Source organism: Aedes albopictus, chromosome 2 (assembly GCF_035046485.1).
Source record: "Aedes albopictus strain Foshan chromosome 2, AalbF5, whole genome shotgun sequence".
Lineage (NCBI taxonomy): Eukaryota > Metazoa > Arthropoda > Insecta > Diptera > Culicidae > Aedes > Aedes albopictus.
The window spans coordinates 415,698,388-415,721,946 of NC_085137.1; the positions used below are offsets into that span (position 1 = coordinate 415,698,388).

Genomic DNA, 23,559 nt, shown 5'->3' on the forward strand with positions numbered 1-23,559 from the left:
GTGGCGATTTTTTGAAAGTCCTCGCTAAAAAGTAATAAAAATGCATTTGGTTACTCAAATTGATGGACCCCCCGTTAGTTAGATCCGCAACAATTTTTGCAGACTCCTCGATTTTGGTCAAATGGTGGCTCATTTAAACCGTTATAACTCGAAAGTTTCTACAAAAACCACCTCAAAACGAATTGTTGTTGAAACGAGGAAAGATAGAGCTACTATTTACAATAAGAAAAAGTTGGCTCGGCCATATTGATTTTGACCGCCATCTTGGATTTTTATACCAAAACATTTTTTTCACCATATGGCAACCATCGATTTTTAAAATTTTTGCATCAATTGAAAGCTGTGACATTTATACATAACATATCAAAAAATTAGAGATGTCTTTTTTCTTCTTTCAAAAGTTATCTGCCGTTTTGTAAACCATGCCACTTTTGCGCACCGGGTCCGCTGCCGGCCGTTTACATAAATGCAGCGTTATTTCGCAGTGTTTATGAACACGAACGGAAAATCTGAGCCCATTAATGAAAGCAGAAGGTTTAATCTTTTCAAAGCACTAAAAAAGTTATGAAAGCAATGCCCGCATCATTGAGAAACAGTCAAAAACGGAAACGAACCTCCGATTTGCTCAATTTTTCGGCAGGTGCCTTTGTGTATACATACATGCAGGCGTAAACTCGGATGCTGTTGCATGTCGTTGCCAGTGCGCATGCAAATGTATGGAGAAAACGTTACTTAACCCTCTAATGCCCAAATTAATGATGACCACAGCGACGTAGAGAATGACGACGACGACAACGACGATCACGGATGGACGAATGAGAACGATACAGCGACAGAAAATACCGATAACGATTCTGCGAAGCGGCGGTTGTCAACCGAGTCAAATCGAACGGAGGAAGAAAATGCAGCAAAGCGATCATGCAATCCAGGCACCCAGAAAACAGATTTAGAGTGGAAAATGATCACAAGATCGAAGAAAAAAACTGACATTGTAATAAAATCTCAACAAAAGACATAATAAACGATACGACACGAATGCACCTTTTGTGTAAAGTGTCGCTAATTAAAGCAAAAAAAAAAAAAAATACAAAATAAACAATGACTTCTAGAAAGTGACTAAAACATCAATTTTTCAATGATTTTTCAAAAATGTAAATACGCTTTAAAATACACCAAAAACCATTTTAAGATAAACAAAACAGTCCTAAATATGGGCCAAAAATATAAAAATTTCATTTTCCACGAAACAAAAATTACAAAAATGCTCAAACTATACCCCGTCTAAAGGCGGGATTGGATATTAGAGGGTTAATTTACAAAACTGTAGATAACTTTTGATAGGAGAAAAAACATCTCTAAATTTTTGATATGTTATGTATAACTGTCTCAGCTTTCAATCGATGCAAAAATTTTGAAAGTCGGTGGTTGCCATCATGGTGAAAAAATGTTTTGGTATAAAAATCCAAGATGGTGGCCAAAATCAATATGGCCGACCCAACTTTTTATTATTGTAAAAAATGTTGTGGCTCTAACTAACGGGGGTTCATCCATTAATTGAATTTTCTATCAAATGGTATCTTTGAATCGATTGGTTTAGTAAAATAACTAAGTTTTCTAGAGTAAATAGCTCAAAAGTAGTGTGTTTTAATTTGTTTTTGTCAATTATCTTTGAAAAATGCGTAATAAACTAAAATTCTTTCTTAGGAAAAGTTGGCGCCCCTGTTTCACTCTACAATTCGTTCTTTGACATCAAACTTCTATCTCTTATCGTTTTCTTGCAAATTTGATTTAAACATCGCATTTCAGATCATAAATTTGCAACTGTCAAGGCAAGCACTGTTTTGCGCACTGTGCCGCTCAATCAAATCAAAATTGCAAGAAAACGATAAGAGTTAGAAGTTTGGCGTCAAAGAACGAATTGTAGAATAGAACAGGGGCCACAACTTTGCAAGAGAAAATTTTTTACTTTATTACGCATGCTTCAAAGATAATTGACATAAACAAATAAAAACACACTATTTTTAGCTATTTTGCACTAGAAAACTTAGTTATTAACCTAAACCAATCGATTCAAAGATGCTATTTGATAGAAAATTCAATGATCTTTCGCATTAGAGTAAAAAAGCTGCGATAAGTTTGACCATTTTAAAGTTATAGCCAGTTAATGCAATAAGAGTCAAAAACATGGGGAATTCAATAACTACGTAACGGTTGAGATTTGACCATATGCGTAAAACAATTTTTTTCACCATTTATGGTCCTCTATCACCCTTTAAAAAGTTTGCACTCATGAACCTAACACCCTGTATAATGTATGCGCACATGGTTATTTTTCACAAAATTGACCATAACTCAAGTAAGAAAAAAAGTTCATTCCAAAAAATTCAGCGATCAAAGATTATGAAATTACCTTCTCAAAAATGTTTTTTTGAAAATTTCCGCGAATTCGGGAATAGTTTTTCCGGCTTTTTTTTTAATTTTCTCAACGGTGGAAAACTTTTTCCACTTCATGTTTTTTTTTTCTTCCTGAGAAAATTTTGCTTTCATTCAAAAAAATTGTTTCTACGATACTTCGTTCTTGAGTTATAATTTTTCAAAGAAAAGGCTTATATGATACATTTGGCATTTTTTAACAAAATTGGCCATATAACTCAAAAACGAAAAAAAGTGCATTTCAAAAATTTCAGCGATTAAAGTTTATGAAATAACCTTCTCAAAAATATTTTTTTTCGATTTCTGAGAAAAGTTGCTTTCATTTCTAAAAAAAAACTTGTTTCTATGATGCTTCGTTCTTGAGTTATGATTTTTCAAAGTAAGTAGTGCCAGGGGATAACAACGAATTTCTACCTGAGTTTTCCGGGAAAATAGGCGACCCTAATTTTTTTCTCAATTTTTCTTGTTCATATATTCATGAGCCCAGTCTGTGAAAAAAAAATCATGAAAATCTGAGACCCTTCGGCCCAATTTGTGCGATAATAAACTAATGCCCATATCTTGGACTGAAGTAGTTCGGTCTAATGACCCAGCACTGTACGACTCAGTTCAAGCAGCTTGGTCGACAACTTCGGACTTCGAAACACCCTCTTCCCTATCATTATGTGTTATACTCGCCAGCAGCCATGTTGTATCGCTTTCGCAGAGTTGATTCTGCGGTGCTCGCCTGATGGTTACGGAACAAGCAAGGCATGTGAAAAAGCTCGCATCCCAGTTTGAAATATCACCAGCATGACATACATATGTAGCTTAAACAAGCATTTTCAAACACTTTTTCAGCATTCTAAACAAGCAGCTTTTTCTATTTGATGTAGAAATAGCTTTTAATACTTTAAGTTACGATAACTTGTGTAAATATTGGACAAACATTTAAAAAATACCAACTATGATGGTGGAAATTTGTAGTACCTTTTTTAAATTTCATAAGGCTGACACAAATTTCGATTTTCTCTAATGTCACCACCCCCTCGGAAAATTTTGGTCGGAATCCGACATTTTGAGGGGGGACACAAATAAATTATTCAAGAAATTTAAACTTTTTAAAATGAAATTGGAGTCGTCGAGAAAATTTCTTAACAAATCCGATGAGTTTGACGATTTTGTCTAATTGTTTGGGTAATTTTGCATCAAATGCACTTATTATTTATCATCCTCCCCCTTAACGAGTCAACGAGTAAAGTGACAAAAGAAGAAAATGAGATTTGTTCCGGCCTAATAAACTCAGAACATAAGAACCCATATAACCGAAGCGGTAAACGCCGTGGTTTTCAGCAAGCCCATGATTGTTTAATAGAGCCCATATAGCCGAGGCGGTAAACGCACGGGTATTCAGCATGACCATGCTGAGGGTGACGGGTTCGATTCCCGGTCGGTCCAGGATCTTTTCGTAAAGGAAATTTCCTTGACTTCCTTGGGCATAGAGTATCTTCGTGCCTGCCACACGATAAACGCATGCAAAATGGTCATTGGCAGAGGAAGCTCTCAGTTAATAACTGTGGAAGTGCTCATAGAACACTAAGCTGAGAAGCAGGCTTTGTCCCAATGAGGACGTTACACCAAGAAGAGGAGAGGAGAGGATGATTGTTTAATTCCTGATCAATTCGGGATCTTTTCCTAACAGACATACATACCTATTCTTAATTTTTTTGAGCATAGAATATCATCATACCTACCTGCCACACGATATATGAAGGCAAAATGGTAAATTTATAAAGAAAAGGCTCAGTTAATGACTGTGGAAGTGATCATAGAACACCATGTTTAAAGGAATGTCCTGTTTAAGTTAGGACGTAAAGCCAAAAAAAAGGAGAGATGTGTAAACATAATTAGAATATTTTGATTAGGTAACGGAAGGATTATTTGTTCGTTCATGTCTCCGTTACTCAACCACTGCTAACTCAAGAATCAATTTCAATACACTTACAGCATACAGTGGCGTCCTGTTGTTATGAATGGATTTTATTAATTTTATTTTTAGACAAATCAAAGTTATGTCAAGTATGAAAATATTTTTATTTTGTTTTTTTTTTTTTCTGGTAAGCACTGGCCAAAATAGAAGCTCTGCATAAATTTTGGCCATATTCTCAACTTTGATTTGTGATACATAAATTTCCTTTTGAGACAGACCAATATTATCTTTTGTTTCTCTGTATAATTGTTGTTGAAATGAACGAACAAAACTTGAAGTAGAACAAAGATTAGCATAGTTCATAGCCTCAAGTGTTCAATTATACTTTTGTATTTCTTCAAATCAGATTTGTTCCTTACTCCAAACCAACGGTTTTACTTTTACGTTGATGCGTCATTCAACCCCAAATATGAGTTCAAGTAATCAGATGAGGGAGAGAGAAAAAATAACCTACCTGATAAGTATGTGTAGAGAACAACCTGTATCACAATTAGCATTGTTAATTAAATTCAGTCTATTTGCTCTGCTTATCTTATCTTACCGCGTGGTACAGCATCCAGCGCCAGCATTTTTGAGTCATTTGGTAACATATCCAAGGTGGCTGTAATTGGTCGCAGAAGTGTTTTTTCTGATAAAAAATGTGGCTTAATCCCGACATGTTCGATGTCCAATTTGGCTCTACCTGATGACAGCATTTTGTATCATAGGCGATTCATCACTTGCTAAAACTGATGCAATAATAATAATTTCAATACACAACCCTCACTATAACAATGTTTTTTTTCGCCATACAATTTATAAGGATGCCTTATAAGAGCCTCCATTGGGTTTTATGCGTAGCCATTCAGCAAGACAAGACTTGGAGTAACTGGATTGGATGTCCGATATTACGCAGGATCTCTTTGTAATAGAAATTTCTTTGACTTTCTTGAGCAAATGATCTTTGTGCCAGACGATATAAGAATGTAAAAATGATCATTGCATGGCAAAAAAGCACTCAGGGTAGCTCTCATGAAATAATTGTGAAGATCACTAAGCTGAGAAGCGGGTTCTGTCTGTGGTTGAGACATCACGCCATGAAAAAAAAAACGCCATAATCTGATGATCAAATGATCTGAGAAATCCATGTACAGATCAAAAGATACTACACTGCGCTCTATATATGACTCTCGAGGTGTGTTTGTTCAAAGAGTTAACATACGTTACCTAAAAAGCGTGCGGTTTTCTATTTCACCTGAATATAGCAGTGCGGCTGCTCTCTATTTTTCGTCTGTTCAGTATGAGATTGAACCGGATAATTTTTAGCCTATTGAAAATGTATTCAAATATTGCATTGGACATCTATATGTACATATGCAACTATAAAACGAAAACCTCTTTAGACACTACATGGCATAAGCTTCCGTGTGAAGTCGGGTAAACGCTAGGCTACGGAATGATATTCACAATCTGGGCTCCAGAGCAAACGTGTGCCACAACATGCAATAAATGGCAATTTTAATAGTGAACTTTCTTGTTACACGCTGTTTGTCAATGGTTCAATAAATATTTGACTTTAGGTTGTACGAAGGTGCCGGGAATGACAGATAAATCTAAACACTACTGCTTCGAACGTGTCTTGATAAAGGTAATAATGATTCATCTATTTGCGGCGCCATCTGGTTGAGTTTTTAAATGCAAGTGTATCGAAATCTGATCAGTTAACAACTTGTTGAACCAAGATCAAAATTGAAAAAATCCGAAAGGTTTTTTTTACCCGAACATTAATAATGGAATTCATTCATATTTTAACATGGTTCCGTGTTCGAAAGAAATCGCTCAAGAACTTCTTGAGCCATTCCTGGCAGAAACTTTCTATGGTAACTACCATTTGAACTGTAATTTCTTCGCAACTTCGTATTGCGATCGAAGAAAAAACGGTTTCTTGAGAGATTCAGTCAAGGAATTTCCCATGCATCCAAGATAGGCTGAAAAATTCCTTCTGATCTGCAAACAGCCCTTAACCCTCTAATTCCCAACACCGCCTTTAAACGGGGTATAGTTTGAGAATTTTTGTATTTTTTTCATTCCTGGGTAATCATTTTTTCATATTTTAGGCTGGTATTTAGAACTGTTCAATACATCTCAATCTTGGTGTCTTAAGCATAGGTATTTACATTTTTGAAAAATCATTGAAAATTGATGTTTTGGTCATTATTCAGAGATGTTGTTTCTTTTGTGTTGAATCGTAAAAATTCACATATTTTATTTTTCCCCTAATCATTTTATCAGAGTAAGAGAGTTTACACACTTAATTTGGAATAGGGTATCGCGTTTTTCATGACAAAAACGCATTTTTCAATGCTTTTAAAGTCCATGTTATCAGGTTATATTACGGAAAGCTGTTTACAATCTTTTTCGGGACAATATTTGCCTAAAAAGTACGTCGTTTTAATGAATTTCGAAATGGTTCAAATTAAGATTACAATTTGACTAGTTCAAAGTTTGATTTCTTACCCTAATATTTCGCAAAGTTAGAACCGTTCGCGTAAAACACTATTTTTCAGACAACTCATTTTTCAGGTGTCATATCTCGGAAACCAGTGAACCGAATTGAATTAAATTTTGAACGCATACTAACAATATGTAAATGCTTTACAAACCATTAAAACATAGATACTTTTTAAACGTTGAAAAAAGTTATCATGGATTGACACTTTTTGGATTTTTCTCGAAAAAATATGATTTTTTTACATCAATGTCAATAAATTTTAGTGTTGATATCCAAAGATGTTCCACTTCTGTTCTCAAGTTATCTCTAACCAGATATATTATAACCTATTTAGATTGAAGGAAGAACACTTTTAGAATTTTTTGTGTGGTATTGTAAATTTGACTTATTTTCCTCTATATGGGTAAAAATTTCAATCCGGTATAACTTAATTCGCCGTGAGAAAATATTACATTTTATAACGTCGTATTTGAGTATCAATATATTGATGATAAACTTTAAAAAATTCATTCAATTCGGTTCACTGGTTTCCGAGATATGACAGCTCAAAAATGAGTTGTCTAAATAATAGTGTTTTACCCGAACGGTTCTAACTTCACGAAAAATTAATCAATCAAGCCCAAATTTGTACCACAGATGCACATATAATAGGTTGACAAACAGTCAAAATTTGAGATTTGTTGATGAACTCTATGAAAAGTTACAGCATGTTGAATTTTTTTGTGGGAGAAAAAAAGTTGCTTATCCCAAACATTTTGGCCATCCCCTGTATCTCACTGCATTCCAAAAATTGTGTCAAATGGTTTAAATTTGAGTTATAGTGGAAAACAGACGAAAATAGAAGCCACCGCCCAAGTGGCGCGATTCCCTACCATATTCGGTAAATTTTTGACGAAAATAGAACAGCTGAATACAGCTATTCCGAGCAGAAGGAAATAAGAACAGCATGAGGAGCTGTGGTATTTGGGCAAAATAACTGAATAGAAAAATCGATTATTTTCAAGTTATTACCATAACGTATTGTGTTATAAACTTATCTGTCATAGGCGGCAAAATAACAAATTCCATAACAAAAAAATGTTCCTGGAAAACTATTTCAATAACTTGTTTTGTTAGTTTCAATAACAAATTAATAACAGTGAATTCAGAAAATATTTCCATAACCAATTTTGATATTAATATGTTATTGATAGTAATCGGAGAGCAGAATTTGCTATGATATCAAACTCGTTACTAAATAAGTCATAGACACATTCTACCGTGACGTTACAACGTTTTGACGCATTCGTAGATAGATTTTCCACTATAACTCATGAAAACGAGCGTAAAGCTCAAAATATTTTTTCATATTCGGATTCCTTGTAAAATTTCTGATATATTTGACCTATTGAACATTTAGTTTTCATTAGAAAAATGTGTTCAAAATGCGTATTTGTAGCGTGACGTTACAACGCGCTAGAATCCGACCCTCTCTAACGCGCTACCAACATCTTAAAATATCTGCTCGGATTTTTATGATATTCTGAATTATTTTTCCACCATTGAAATTTATTGGTTTGTTCTTCAATTCAATGGAATAAAACATTTAAATTTCGGATTTGTTATTCGATAATCGACTTTTACATTTCGTGACGTTACTACGCCCGTTCAGTTTCAAACAGGGTTCTGCTCGCGTTGTAACGTCACGAAAATGCACATCATGTTAGAATCAGAATAATCAGCCAAATTTACCCGAATTTGCGAATATATCATTGCATTATCTTCACTGCTTCAAGGGGAACTTTATTCTATTGAAAATCCGTTTTGTGATAAATGGCTCGGGGGGCCAAGTTATTGCTATCAATAGTATGAATGCTCCTTCATGAAGGTTAATGACACCGGCACCCATCTTCGGTTTAGTATCACCTATATTCTTCTAGTTTTGTTCCAAAGACTAGAGCGCTGATATCCATTATTTTGCACCGCCAGATATCTAAATTTTTAAGCATATAACTCATCACGCCGTCGAACTAAACATTTTTTCAATAATTTATGCAATGTAATTGATTCAATTAAAAACGCTTTAAGATGTGCGAGCAGTTATTGAAACAAAGACATACCTGAGGATCTGCATACCAGTTAGGGGCATCAATTTCTGTGATTCCAGAGACAAATAGACCTAATTCTGACAAAAAAAATCCATCCTATATATGTCAGAGTCATAATTACTTAGAGAGTTAGTGTCTTTGGCAAAGTTTTTTGATAAGTCAAAATCTTATAGCTGATTTACTATTGGATGTGAGATTCAGACACACTGGACGACGCTAATTAAAAGTTTCCAATAGTTTAGAATTTCTCAAAAAGATTTCAACATATTTTGACTAGTTGAGAAACTTTTTTTTTTGGCAAAATCTTTGGGTACTTTATAAGAAGTTACAACATGTTGAATACTTTTTGAATATTAATAAAGTGCATGATTTTTCAAAATTCAAACTACCACTAGTCAGTTAGAAACTTGAACCAAACGGCTTTTAAACTGAAAATTCTTGACAAGATAAACAACTATTCCAAAGACATCAACATTCTAAAAGTCTAAAGTCTAAGTAATTAGAGTCCTGAGATATATGAGTTTCAATTTCGTAGGTGTTACGTCTGTTTGTCGGCGATTCCTGTTATATCAAAAATAGATGTAACACTGATGAATATCCATCCCATATATTTCAAGATCCTAACTATTTAGACAGTTGGTGTCCTCGACAAAATTGTTTGGCTGGTCAAGAACTTTCAATTGATGGGCCGTATGATTTCAAATCGTTCCACTAGGAGGCGCTAGAGGGCATACACATTTTTAGTTTTACTTATCTCAGGATCGTGATTAATTGGAAAGATGGTTGCTTCGTTAAAGTTGTTTGGTAGATCAAGGACTTTCAGTTTAATTCCCGTATGGTATTAATTTCTGCCAGACAGTGGTGGTAGTTGCAAACTTTCAAAAGCATGCCAATTTTATTAATTTTCCAAAACACATTCAACAAGCCGTAACTTTTTGTAAAATATATCAAAAATTCTCAAATTTTGACTGATAGTTCCCGATCTTGTTATCTGTAATTTCTACAATATTGGACTTGATTGGTTAGCTCTACACAAAGATGGAGCGCTTTAAGCAGAATCATATTTTTGACTATTGTTCTATTAACTCTTATATCTAAGGAATAAGTGAATCAAATCAAGTTAAATTTTGAAAGTTATGAATTTTATATTGATCTTTGATTACAATTTGATTTGAATACAATATGTTCAAAGTGAAAAAAGTTCCAGCTTGTAGAATACTATCTATTGGTAAATCAACTGCAAGTCCTTAACTTACCAAACAACTTTGCCGAAGAAATCGTATTTCTATGTAATAGGGATCCTGAGATGTATGAAATTTAAAATTGGTAAGTTCTTCACCGCCGCCTGTTGGTGGAACTCAAACTATTCATCAACTGTAAGTCTTTGACCAACTTAATAAGTTTGTAATTTCATCTGTTGGCCACTGATATCACAAAAATTTTCGGTTTGAGTGGTATTTGATTACGATTGAAAAATTTTACAACATCGTAGTACAATTACATCGTAGATTTTGGCCAAACACCATCTCCCCCGTCCTTCAAAAGTCTACGTAGTTTATGAACGGGCAATGGTACGCAATTTATAAACGATATCTTGAAAAAGAGCTCATACACATCGAGAACGAAACTGTTTTGAATATAGAACTACGTTTGCCCAATTCAGAAGCCGTCCAAGCCAGAAAGATTTGGTCTTTTCCACAGAACTTTTTTTCGTGACGTTACAACGCAAACTTCAACCAGGTGAAAATCAGGCTTCCGTGAACCGATTTTCTTTTTTTAGTCTCATTGGAAAGATCTTTTTGAGTACAAAGAGCATACAAAATTTCATATTTGTAACGTTTTCCGTATTTAAATAAAATTTGAAAATGTTGATTTTTCGTGACGTTACAACGCAATAAAAACCCATGCTATAATCATCCATATTTCAGAGTTGTAAAGTCTTCCAATTAAAAATTTTTTTATGCCTAAAAAATCTTCATACATTTATCTACAAATGATGGGAGACTTTTGAAAAATCAGTGTATTGGTGTATAAAATACGACAGTTTGGATGAAAAGTGTGCCTAAAAGACTTAAAATCACGATTTTAATGTTAATCTTAATCGTCATTCAATTTATATTTATTGTCACACTAATATCATTTCGAATACATTTTTGGATGACAAAAGTAATGTAGAATGTGATAAGAATGTCAAATATGCCATAACTCAACTTTGAAAAATTGGTATTGGTGATACGGGGCCCGTAGAATGTGTCCATAATACTTAGGCCGATGCAAATATTATTCTTTTATGTCCTACACCTCTCATCAGTTACGAGGTGGGGGGGAGGGGAGGACAAAAATAAATAAGGAGCAAACAAAAAAAAGTTAATAAATATTTAAAAATTATGAACACTATCGAAATAGTTTTTTATAGAACGAGTTGCGGAAAGTTGATTTTTTCAGTACGAGTCATACACTTATCCAACGAGGTTTGCTGACTCTGACGTAAGAAATATTTTCAAATGATCGAAGAATACTATATTCAGCTTTTAATTCATTCTAAGAAATTTGAAGTCGCAAGATAATAAACTTTAGTAATTTCTATATTATCAAATACGACGAGCTTCGATGTCCATCTGTAATTCATAAACTGTTCTACTTTAATTGTTTTCGGAGCACGGTTTTGAAATCAATACGTGTATTTGAAAAAGTTTGATCGTCGATAGCAATTTGTGACTTTTGTTTTGTGTTTTTTTTTAGCGTATAAACTGAAGAATTGTTAGAATGCTCAACAGTTTTGCAGAAAATTTTTAAGATATTGGAAAAATTGTACCGATTATTACAACTTTTCTGGAAATTTTGTTTTGATTCCTCCGATTTTCCCTGGATTCTAGAATTATGTCGAATATTCCTCCTGGATTCTACAAGGATTCCGCCAAAAATTTTGCTGTTGTTTCTCCTGAACTTCCTCTGATGATTCCTACAGGACTTTCACTAGAAATGTTTGCAATATTTTTTTCTAAAATTCCTCTATTTATTTCTCTGAGGATTCTGTCAAAAACTCCTTTTGTGTTTGTCAATTGACTTTGTCATAAAATTCTTCCAGAAGTTCATCGACAGATTTTATCATAAACTTTTCCATAAATTACTTCAAAAATATTCCAGAAATTTCTCCGAAAGTTCTCCGACGGAATCTTTCATGGATTTTCAAAGACTCCTCTAGAAATTCCTCCAGAATCCTGCATAGAATCCCTTCAAGGATTTCTTCAGAATTTCCTGTGATCATTAGTCCTCTTAAAATTTCTCTGAAAATTTCTTTGAGGATTTCATCAGGAGTGTTTCCGAATGTTTCTCCAGGTGTTTCAAAAGATTTTGCCAAGCATTCTAAACATTGCTCAGAAGAATTACCTTCGGAATTTCTAAGAAAATTGTGCCAGGAGTTCTCTTGAAGACTTCTCCAGGGATTTATCGAAATGTTCCTCCAGAACTTTCAAGTGCTTCTTCCTTCTTACCTGAATACAAAAATGGAACAACACAAAGGGACAGGTCATAATCGTCGAATTGTTGCTGTGATTTCAAAATTTGTTACTGTTGTATTATTGCTGTTAAGTTGATCAATAGTACAACAAAACATGTTATTTAAATGTAATTTTGTTAATGTATATCAATAGCTTGATTATAACAAAATGAGATTGTCCAAAAAAAATTTGTTATGGAAAAGCTATGCCTTGATAATTTAATAATAACAAAACAATATATAAAAACAGGTTATGTGATTTCGAAGTTTTTAACTAGGTATTCTCCTCTGCTCGGGATACTCCATTTTTTACCTTTTGCACTCGATTTTGACAGTTGGTGTACTGAGCCTCAGTAATATCGATTACCGAAGCTACCGAAATAGTTCTGCTGTTCTATTTTCGTCAAAAAAGTGCTGAACAGGCAATTCAGTTAAATATTCTCTATAATTTTATTTCTGAAAATTTCACGAAAATAAAATTTTTCATGGAAAATAATAATAATAATTCAACAACAATCATAACACAGACAAAAAGACGTAAATATTCGCGATCGTCAACGGCGTAGCCAATTTTTTATTTTTTCTTAATCACTCTGCTAAACAAACACGATAAAGAGCGGGATGAAACCAGTGGCGAATCGCTCTCTTTCTCATGTTTGTTTAGCAGAGTGAGCAAGAAAAAAATGAAAAGCTGGCTACGCCGTCGGCGATCGTTCCACCAGAGGCGCTAGTGTTCGATCGCTTTGACGCTTGCCAGTGTACACGTTGCTAAATAATGCAAACGAAAATTACAAGCGGTTTGTGTAGTAGTGTGCGTGTTAGATAAACGTTAAACCGAAATCCATCATGGCCGACAGTGTCTCGCGCGGTTCTACCAACAGGTGGCAGTGTGCTCATAAAAAAAATACCGTGGAAAAGTTTTTGATGAATTTCCTCTAAGAGCTACGTGTGTTTGTCTGTGATTATAAAATCTCAAAAAATCGGTATTTCAATTATGGAAGCCTAAGGAAAAATATAAAAGTGTAGGGATGTTTAAAAATGCACAAAATCGCGAAATAAAATTAATTCATCTTCCAAAACATGTTTAAATCGATTTTAGATGGCGAAAAATGATTTTTGCAATTTGTTATCGTAATAGGCTGTAACCCCACGCAAATCTGTCAGGAAATGGCCTACTTTACCACACAAAACTAGCATTTGATTTGCGTAGCGTAATGAACTATTAACGTGCTGTTTTCAGTTTTGATCAACTCCTTGATGCTTTCTGGACGCAGTTTTGAAAAATTGTGACAACTGCACAGAATAAACTGCTATCATCAGTCTTTCTTAACTCTTATGTGGCCGACAGGGTACCAGGGAATCCAGCGCCCATTTGAAAAGCATAGGGAAGAAAAAAGCAAAAAAAAATGTCGGACACATAACGGTTAAACATGGACACTTAGTTTTTTTTACAGTATACGGTAATTTTTTACCGTATTCTCAACAGCTGAACGTTCAGTAATTTGTTCGGTAATCGAAATGTGTACCGAACATCCGGTAAAACAAAATTTTCAAAGGCTGTCAAAAACTACCGTATTCTTCGGTAACCTGCGTTTTAAAATTACCGTAGAATTTCGGTAGTTAAATGTTTTCTTTTCAATATTTTACAGATTTTCGGTACAAGCAAAAATTAAATATGCAGGCTGGAGATTTTGAATGTTTTTATTTTCCAAATTTTGCGATAATGTTCGATAATATTGTCACTCTTTTTAATAATTATTCAGCCTCGACACTGATTTGTAGAACGTCGTGAGTGCACTTCCACTTCGCTCCACCACGTAAACACCTGGAAGACCTGGAATCAAATGTTTATACTTACTCAATTCCACAAGATACGATGCTCCGCTTAACGAAATAACAACTATCGGGCGGCACGATGTTTTATTTACTGATTTTTCAGGAGAAACTAACTTTTAAATACTGAACTGACTACTGAACTGAAATAAAATGTCCACTATTTCTAATTTGACATTTCGCAAATGTTGCTGGCAACTGTACCGAACTTCGGTAAATTGAGGTGTGATTTAACAAGATGTACGGTAATGTTTTTTACAGTATACGGTAATTGTTAGATTTACTGTCCATACTGTAAATTATTTGATAGCTGATGCTATCAAAGTATGAAATCACAATCCAATCGGTAATAATATTACCGAACTCTTGTAAAATTAATCATCTTTACCGTAGAACGGTTGTTTTATCGCATTACCGATTTTTTCCGGCAAAATAATTACCGAACAACGAAACTGAACCTGAGTGTGGGCTAAGAACATCAGTGTGCAGCTTGATGAACAATTTTTGTAAACAGCTATCCTCAAGCGGTAATTTATGAAATTTCAAAAAAAATTTGTACGTAATTCGGTGCGCAGAACTCGATTTTTACAGCACTCGTCGTAATAATTCAACTTGGCAAGCAGTATGGACGTAGCGACACTAGCCAGTAGCTTGCGCTTACTGGCGTACACCGCAGAGCTATTGAACATCATATCCATGTCCATATCCATATCCATAACATCGTCTAGAAAATTCTATCAAGTTTTCAACACATTGTGTTATGATGTTATAAAAATTTTCTTTAACTTACTATGTTATAATCTAGGTGCAGGATGACGTTAAAATAACTAAAATTGTAACAAAAAGTACACCGGTCTAATCAAAATAATAACCTATTTTGTTATGATTTGATCAATATTATAACAATATGATATTAGTTTTAGCTTCAAGAAAACTAGTTCCTATCATATTTTGATACAGTTGTACAAAATGATATTCTGAATGTCAAGTAATTGAAACTAAATTATTTCACAATGAGTTATTAAACATTTATAACATAATATGATATAATTGAGATATAATATTTTGAAACCCCAAAGATATAAAAACTTGATTATATCACAATGAGTTATAAATATCAGGGTTTGTTATAATAATGTTATATTTTTGTTGGAATCTTCTAGTAGGAATGGGACAGTGCCAGGCTCTTTTACAGACGTAATAAACGTGGGTACCGAAGGTAAGCTTATCGTCGATCATCGCACCCAAGTGTTTGACGTAGCGCTTCGCCGTGATAGTGCAATTGCCAACACTGATCATCGCTTGCTGCTCCGACTTCCGGTTGTTCACAACCATCACCTCAGTTTTGTGGTGAGCCAATTCCAGTTCCCAGGACCTCATCCAAGCCTCCACAACCTTGATGATGTGTGTAGTAGTCAACTCCACTTCTTCGATCGATTCACCGTAGACTTACAGCGTAATGTCATCAGCAAGGGCCGACAATCTTCGCCCCCACTGGGAACTCTAACCTCAACACCTTGTCGTACATGACATTCCATAACACCGGATCTTGCGGGATGAATCCTTGCGGGACTCCTGAAGTTATGTGAAAGCACTTCCGACCCACCCTGTGTCGTAAACTAGTGTTCGATTCTGGCAGTAACTTCCGAGAATCTTGTGTAGGTATCCGGGTATCTCCATACGTAGGAGCGCATCGGCAATATCCGGCCAACTGGCGCTATTGAACACCTTCCTTACATCCATAGGCACTAATGCACAGTTGCGAGTCTCCCTACTTTTACGCTGGAGCGCTATCCCGGCAGTTTTTGTAACCGACAGGATCACGGTGTGTTGAAACAGGATTATTATCGCACTTTCATGAACCTAAAATATTTTTTCGTTATTAGTTAGCCTTAGCTGTATGTATTAAGATTCTGGAGGTTAAAAAATCTTTCATCGGGGAAAATAAAAATAAATTCGATTTTAGTAGTTTACCACTTTTCTCATATGATATGGTATTACGAAAATCTGTTAAACCTAAACTCCGCTAGAAAGAGTCCCCTTTCTAATAAAAAATTGAAACCATTTAGAGAGAAACGAATGCAAAAGTCTTTACAATGAGTTAAAATTTGTTTGGCGTTTGTTTCATGTGTCCAGCCCACTATAGTCTGCCGAAAGTCATAAATCATTCCTTCCATTTGTCTGGCACATAGATATTTGTAATGGCGGTAAACAAATACTTCCCATTAGTGCGAATCATACATTTGAGGAAACACCATACACCTTTGACTCATATCATTTGCAGCACATATCCTTCATGAGCTAATTTGTCTGAAATGGCGGGTATTAGTTGCACATAGCTTACATGTCAAACCACATCCACATGGATATTTGCCAAAAAGTATGAGTCGACTATACTGAGTGTGCGTGACTTATTTGTAAAAGTTCAGCCTCTGATCTGTTGAGGACTTCCGTACATACAAAACCTTAAAATTTTCAAAGACTTATCTCCTTGTTAATTATAAATTGATACGTTTAGGGTTAAGTAGGCTGTTGGGTCTCAAATAACAAAAAGTTGACACAAAATACATTAGATTTGCGTTGTCATATTATGTTAATGCATACAAAAATGATAATTCAACATTTGGTTTTAAAAAAGGTACACCGAGGCAAGTTGAATCGGATGGAGTAAGATGGAACAGCAGGTTACCGTGATATTATCTTATCATGATAAGCAGTTTGAATGTCATAACATCAAACAATCATTTGGTCAAGGATAGTTATACACATGGTATTGAAATCTTTTTCAAAACATCATAACTTTTATTTAGAATTTACCTTACCGAATGAAACGCATGCTTAATATATGTCAATGTGAATGAAATCTTATAGTATAAGCCTAAAATATATTGGAAACATATCAATTTGCAATAGTAGTCTCGTGTAGTGTTTTTTATTCTATGTTCGTCTGGGTTATCTGTAGTTTTATTTGATAAGACAATTTGTCTTGATGAAAACTTTATGCATTTGAATGGTTTCAATGTTAGGACTGCATAAAATAAAGCTTCTTTTTTCCAAGTAAAATTCCTTCTTCTTTGCAAAGTGAATTTGGCAGCAGATTTAGTATGGGGAGAAATGTCACTTAGGGTCGATTTCTTCACCCAGGCTTAGGCGTTAAGCCAGGTTTAACTATATGGGTAAGCCTGGCTTACGAGTTAAGCCGAGGTGAAGAAATCGGCCCTTATCCTTTCAGAGCGTGATAAAAACGAAATAAAAAGGAATAGTGATTGAAACGACTAGTCATTAAACTGAAAAACCACTGCACTGTACTTACGAAGTGGAAACTATCCATTAAAATTGAATTAAAAGTTCACCCGTACACTCGATACCTTCTAACCGTCTTCTATGTGTTATAACTATTTAGCAATCAAAATCTATCCAATGATTCCGAATCGAAGCATAAAATAACAAATAAAAGTTCTTAAAAAGTTGTATTGAAACCTCAAATTGCGCCAATCTTGCCTCACTTTCCACATCACTGTTTGTTGTTTTTTTATATATATTTTATGACATTTCCAGAACATTGATGTCTGCTTAATCTTGTTCTACATTTTCAATTTTTATTTTATATGTAAATTTAGTTAAATTTGTTCTCAGCATAAACAACAATGAACATATTCAACATAAACATACCTAAAACTAAGTAAAAAGAAAATTGAGCTAAGGACATCTTCAGTGTCTCGTACTTAACCCGATATTCTTTTTACGTACATGTATTCCGCCAACTTGTCCAGGTTTATCATCATCATATCTAAAACTGTTTCAACCAATCATTGATTGATTTCACAATAAAAAAAATGATTGCATATGTTTACCTTATAGTACGTGTATCAAGAGCGTGTGCCGAAAGAATTATTAAAAGCTATTCTCTAAGAGCTGATTTCTTCACCTCGAATCAATCGGTAAACCTGGTTTAACTCTTAAGTCAGGGTAAGAAATCGGCCCTATGTGTCCAACATGCGAACATAAGTATTCATAGGGAAAAAAATCACTTGTTAGTAAAACATCGAGCCCTGCAAAATCAGAGCACAATATACATAAAAGTTCTTATTACTATATTCGAAGAGCTATCAGTATTTCTGCTAAATTAGCTCAAATTAACTTAATTTTCAGTTAATTTCGTAATCTAATCATCTTTCGTGGCCGTGTGATCGTCGTTTAGGTTTATCGTTACATGGTTTGACATGCAAAGTATGTGCAACTAATACCCGCCATTTCAAGCAAATTAGTACATAAAGAGTATGTACTGCAAATGGTATGAGTCACAGGTGTATGATGTTTCCTCAAATGTATGAGTCGCACTAATGGGAAGTATTTGTTTTCCTTGATTATAAATATATATCTACCAGACATATGGAAGGAGTGCAGACTTTTATGATTTATGATTATCGGCAGACTGTAGTAGGCTGGACACATGAAACGAATGCCAAACAAATTTAAACTCGTTTTGAAGACTTTTGCATTCGTTTCTCTCTAAATGGTTTCAAATTTATTATTAGAAAGGGGACTCTTTCTAGCAGAGTTTAGGTTCATCAGGTTTTCGTAATACCATAATTATATGAGAAAAGTGGTAAACTACTAAAATCGAGTTTATTTTAATTTTCCCCGATGAAAGATTTTTTAACCTCCAGAATCTTAATATATACAGCTAAGGCTAACTTATAACGAAAAAATATTTTAGGTTCATGAAAGTGCGATAATAATCCTGTTTCAACACACCGTGAGGATAGCGTCTGCGGTCGACCTCCCCTTCCAGAAGCCGTACTGGCTACTTCAGAGACCATTTACACCCTCGGTGTGCCTCAACTTTCTATTGAAGATGATCTTTCCGAGCACCTTTCCCGCTGTGTCGATCAAGCATATTGGTCTATATGCCGACGGATCTCCAGGTGGTGTCCCCGCCTTTGGCAATAGAACCAGGCTCTGCCTCTTCCATATTTCTGGGAAAACTCTCTCGTCCAGGCATTTCTGCATAGCAGACCTGAACATCTCGTCCGGACCTGGGGCCTTACCTACGCTAAGGGGCTTTTCTATCCCCGTAAGTTTCACATCGGTGACCCTCTCCTCATCGGCAGCTCCAGTCCTCGGCTGTTCTACGAAAGGAGATCAAGGACTATGATCATGATGCGGAAAAAAATCTGATCTGTAGGAGCCATTACACCTCTGGCCTTGGCCATCACGATCCTGTACGCATCACCCTACACTGATCATGTAGGCATCACCCCACAGATTCGCATTGGCACTCTAACAGAGACCCTTGAAGCAGACCTTTTTCCTTGCCCATGCACTTGGTGCGTGTGTGAATCTTTTTAGACCGTGTAGTAGGCCCGACTTCCGCTGATGATGCACCTCCGAATTTTACGGCTCACGTTGTTGTCAGCCGTCAGTAAGGATCCGAGGTAGACGAATTCCTCCACCACCTCGAAAGTATCCCCGTGTATCGTATCATTACTCATTACCCAGACGGATCCGGTCGTGTTCGGTTCCGCCTACCAGCATGTACTTTGTTTTTGAGGCATTCACCACCAGTCCGACCTTTGCTGCTTCGCGTTTAAGGTGGGTGTACAGCTCTGCCACCGTTCCAAATGTTCTGGCGATAATCATTGCTCTACGCGGTCGATATTGTCGTATGCCGCTTTGAAGTCGATGAACAGGTGATGCGTTGGGACCTGATATTCACGGCATTTCTGAAGGATTTGCCGTACGGTGAAGATCTGGTCCGTTGTGGACCGGCCGTCGATGATGCCAACTTGATAACTTCCCACGAACTCATTCGTTTTAGGTGACAGACGACGGAAGATGATCTGGGATATCACTTTGTAGGCAGCATTCAAAATGGTGATCGCTCTGAAGTTCTCACATTCCAAATGGTCGCCTTTCTTGTGAATGCGACAGATTACCCCTTCCTTCCACTCCTCCGGTAGCTGTTCGGTTTCCCAGCCGGCTATCAGCCGGTGCAGACAGGTGGCCAACTTTTCTGAGCTTTTTCTCCCGAAAGAGGCGGGTCTGCTATTTCCGCCTTGTTTGTAACGTTCCACGTTCTGTCGGATCCCTTGCTGCAGCATTATCGCCCGCGCTGCGTTCTTCTCCTCCAAACCCGTTATGCACTCTTCGTCGAACCATTCGTCCCGTCGATTCCGTTCCACGGTGCTGTCGAGTGCGTCGTTGATGGCTGCTTTCACTGTACTCCAGCAGTCTTCTAGAGGGGCCTCATCGAGCTCGCCCTCGTCTGGCAACGCGGCCTCGAGATTCTGCGCGTATGTTGAGGCGACATCCGGTTGTTTCTGTCGCTCTAGGTTGTACCGTGGCGGTCGCCGGTACCGTACATTGTTGATGACGGAGAGTTTTGGGCGCAGTTTGACCATCACCAGATAGTGGTCGGAGTCTATGTTGGCGCCACGATAGGTCCTGACGTCGATAATGTCGGAAAAGTGCCGTCCGTCGAACGTGGTCGAATTGAGATTCCGTCTGCTGTGGTGATTTTCAGGTGTAACGTTAAAGGAGGCTGTGTTGGAAAAAGGTTCTACGTATGGCCATGTTTTTGGAGGCGGCGAAATCAATGAGTCGTAGGCCGTTTTCGTTCATCTGCTGGTGGGCGCTGAACTTTCCAATCGTCGGTCTGAGCTCCTCCTCCTGGCCTACCTGAGCGTTTAAATCTCCTATGATGATCTTGACGTAGCGGCTTGGGCAGTGGTCGTACTCGCGTTCGAGCTTCGCGTAAAATGCGTCCCTGTCATTATCAGTACTTCCGGAGTGTGGGCTGTGCACGTTTATTATGCTGAAGTTGAAGAATCGGCCCTTGATCCTCAATCTGCACATTCTTTCGTCGATCGGCCACCAACCGATCACGCGCCTCTGCATATCACCCATCACGATGAAAGCTGTTACCAGCTAGCGTGTGTTGCCGCAGCTCTGGTAGATGGTATGATTACCTCTAAACGTTCGCACCATGGATCCTGTCCAACACACCTCCTGCAGCGCTACGATGCCGAACCCGCGGACCTTCAGTAGATCGGCGAGTATGTGGGTGCTCCCAATGAAGTTGAGAGATCGGCAGTTCCACTTACCGAGTTTCCAATCGCAAGTTCTTTTTGTTCGCTGGGGTCGTTGCCGTTGGTCTCGGTTTGTATTATTCGTACTATTCTGTTTCTGATTTTCCGTTACAATGTTTTTTTTTTACGGCTGGCTCGTAGGGCCTGATACTAACCGCCTACTTTCCGGAGGACCATAGTGCACAGTTGAGCTTAGAGTCCTTCCCTGGCACTCGGACGTAGATCAGCCGCCCCTAACATGGGGATCAGACGCTGTTGTGAGCCGCTCCTCCTGGAGAACAGACGCTCAGGTTTGCCGAAGCAACCCCCCCCCCCCTTCCCTGTCAGCCTATGACCAAAGTTCCCACCGGGGTTGGTTACCCGATCTTCCCTGAGGTTGCTCGTAGTTTTCGGCCGGCATTACGAGGAGGTAGGGATAGGAGTTGCTGGGCAGAGGCTAGTGGATCACAATGGGAGCTGTATTGCACAGCATACCCAGCCTTTACCGTGCCAAGGTGTCTATGTCTAGGATGTGTTATGTTAGGTAAAATGATCACCAAGAGCCATCGTTCAAGCCGTGAAATAACAAGACCGTTTAGGTTCATGGTTTCTTAAGCTAAAGTTTGCTGAAGAGTAGTTTGTTCCTCTCTTGTACAGCAAATATGTTTGTTGGGAACCAATCTCAAATAAATCAAATGTATAGTTTGCCAGTGTTATTCTCAATATAAAATCATTCTTGACAATTAAAACAAGAAAATAATGATTTCTGTGACAAGCTTAGAAAAGGTTGGGGTTTCTGCGAGTTTTTAGAAAAAAAAAAATGGAGTGACGCGTAGTGGAAGGAGTATCACCATATTATACCTAAAACGCTTCCCTTGAGCAAGGCCTTGCGCAACGTACAGGTTATGATGCTGAAAAATATGGAAGATTAACAGTTCACTGTTAATGTGGACAAAATAGAGAAAAGAGAGAGAAAATATCGTTGAAGAGTTTCCCAAGTAGGGTTCCCGGAATGATGTACTCCGTTCATCTGGATTATTTTGGATAGAATTACATATATTCAATAGTACATTTTTAAGTGAAGGTATCACAATGTACCAAATTCTCACCTTTTTAGCTTTTGGTGTTTTATGATTGTTTTGGATTACTCAATCTAGAAGAAAAGCGAGAAGCTGCAATGCATCACTAAAATATAACCGTCGATGATTTACGACTACGTGCGCCTGTGTTCTGTTTTTCATCCTCAGAGCCGGAAAACGTGGCTAAATGAAATGGCAACATCACGCAAGTGCTGCGCGCACTGATAACGGGGTCCGGGAATGTCAGACATATGCAAATACAATTCGAAAAATCAACCAACCAAGTGTCGCGAGAATAATTTATATGAATTAGTTTATTGTTCCGACCATCTCCGGGACGGGTCTTCTGTGGGAGGTGTTTGTAGAATATCTCCGAGATAAACCCTTTCTTGACGTATTGTCGCGCCATAATAGTGGCTGCCGTGATAGTGCCGATGAAAAGCCATCACCAAACGCAACGGGACGACACACTTTGGCGTGAACTACCGTGGAGGCACAATTATCGAAATGGGTCTAAAGATGACGACTTTTACAATATTACACATTTATTTCCTAAAGCACCTGAACCACAAAACATCCAAAAAACTGATTTAATACTTTTTAAAACGATGTTAAATTCATGACTCAAGTGCGTCAAATATGGTGCAATCACGGTATACGCTAGGCTTGCCATATTTATATGACCCGCAATACTGACGAACTCCGATCCGATAAGATAAGAATCTTTTAATAATGATCATACTTGCAAGAGAGACGTGTTGTTTATCATTGTGACAAACGCTTCTAAGTACTGCTCCGATCCGATGTACGTTGCATTAGACGAACATAGTCATGTGTTTAACTTAGTAAATAATAGCGGTTGGCAACCATCTCGAAATTCTAACGTTTTACCAACTTTGTTATCGGTTATTCAAACCTAGTTACAGAACTACCTACCATTCTAATTTGGCACATGCTTTTGAATTGCATGAAAATTCATTTCCAGCGTTCTGCTCCAATTTTAATCCATGTTTAATCGTCATAGGATAATCTATGGTATAGTATAGTCTAACTATAGTCTAACTATAGATTTTCTTTAGACTTTAGACTTTATCAGTC

The 23,559-nt window shown here is 36.8% G+C and overlaps 1 protein-coding gene across 1 annotated transcript in view; it reads right to left on the minus strand.

Moving 5' to 3' along the window:
* Window positions 1-23,559, minus strand: part of LOC109426813 (WD repeat, SAM and U-box domain-containing protein 1) — a 398,043-nt gene that overhangs the window by 267,331 nt on the left and 107,153 nt on the right. The gene's annotated exons all lie outside the window — the stretch shown is intronic.